Source organism: Polistes canadensis, unplaced genomic scaffold (assembly GCF_001313835.1).
Source record: "Polistes canadensis isolate GaletaPanama2010 unplaced genomic scaffold, ASM131383v1 scaffold_48, whole genome shotgun sequence".
Lineage (NCBI taxonomy): Eukaryota > Metazoa > Arthropoda > Insecta > Hymenoptera > Vespidae > Polistes > Polistes canadensis.
Genome location: NW_014569595.1, coordinates 626,653 through 628,348, shown reverse-complemented (window position 1 = coordinate 628,348; position 1,696 = coordinate 626,653).

Genomic DNA, 1,696 nt, shown 5'->3' with positions numbered 1-1,696 from the left:
AATTTTTGCACGCGTAAAATATAAATAGGAAAAAAGAAAGAAAGAAAGAAAATGAGAGAAATAATATATAACGAATTTTTTAGCTGTTAGAGTTCACACTGCTGTTACTACTTCAGTCGTGAATCTTTAAAAGTCTTTTGACTATCATACGAACGTAAAATGTGCCGATAATTAATATTATTATTACTATATATAATTATTGTTATCATTAATGTTAAATTTAAAATAAGTTTCGTAATGGGTTTTTTTGACGTTTCTAATCGAATCAACGATTTAAAATCGGGATAAATGTTTTTAAATACACAAAATTACTGAAAGGGATTATTATTTTCTGTTAAAAAAAAAGGTTTCGAATTATTACTTTTTTTTTATCATTATTGATTACGTTGAAGATTTGATTTTTTTGTTTTTATTAGAGATATTAATATGTTACTTCAAAAATGAATACCTTTGTTTTATTAATTAGAAATAATATTTGATATCATTTTATGTGTTATATTTTTTAATAATTTATTTTCTTTTTTTTTCATTGTTGGTTGTTGTGTTACATGTACAGATTAGAAAGAAAGAAAAAAAAATATAACAAGTGCCTGATTTGTTTGATTTAACAATAAGAACAAAAAAAACAAAAGAAATAAAAAAAAACCAAAAGAAAATCAATTGAAATCAATTTGAATTGTGTTTTAAGTTATTAATTGATCGGTATTAATTTATTTTTTTTATTTTTTTGTAATTAAATCATCGTAAAAAAACAAATTTCTACGCCCGGTTTACTTGTAAATAGAAACATTCATGATCGACAAGATAGATCAATATGATCTAAGAAAGATCTCTGACGAATCTTTTTCAAATTATCTTGTGTATATATATTTTTATGATCTATTAATTCGTCAAACAATTCCACCCCTACCCTCACCCCCACACCCACCCCCTCTTTACAGTATTGTCGTATGTATAATATACGGATACATATACATATATACATGTGTGTACGTAAGAAAAAAAAGAAAGAAAGAGAAAGAAAATGTGAAACCGTATTTTACAAATTAAAAAAACAATACCCACTTCGTTCGTTTAACAAAATCGTTCGATTTTTTCTATCTTTCGTATTTGACAAATCTATTTCGATATTTTTTTTCTTTTTTCTTTTTATATAAATTAACGAAAAAAAATTGTCAACGAAAAAAAAATCAAGAAAAAATAATATATGTTATAATAAGCATGATCGAAAAAAATCAAACACATATATATGTATATATATATACACACTCCGTAGATATGTTTTTTATATACGCATAAACAAGACTCATTTATATTAAAAAAAAAAAAAAAATATATAATATTGTAATAATATTAATATCGAAATGATTTCTTTTCGAAGGTAAATATCAATCAAATCGCCTAATTGAATGTCGCGAATCGATTATATCTCAGGTACGAAAATATGTCGTTTCGTTTAAGATAATCGTTTAAAAATAATAACTAATACGTAATTATTATATATATACACACACACGTATACTTTGATCAACAATATCCCTCGCAATATGTACAAGGTGTCTGAAGTTTTTCCAATAAAATCGTGTCAGTATATATAATGCACGAAAATGTGAAAACAAATTTTGACGTAATCCGAAAAAACCTTAGACACCCTGTATATTATAACATTTAATATATATGTATATACATATATATA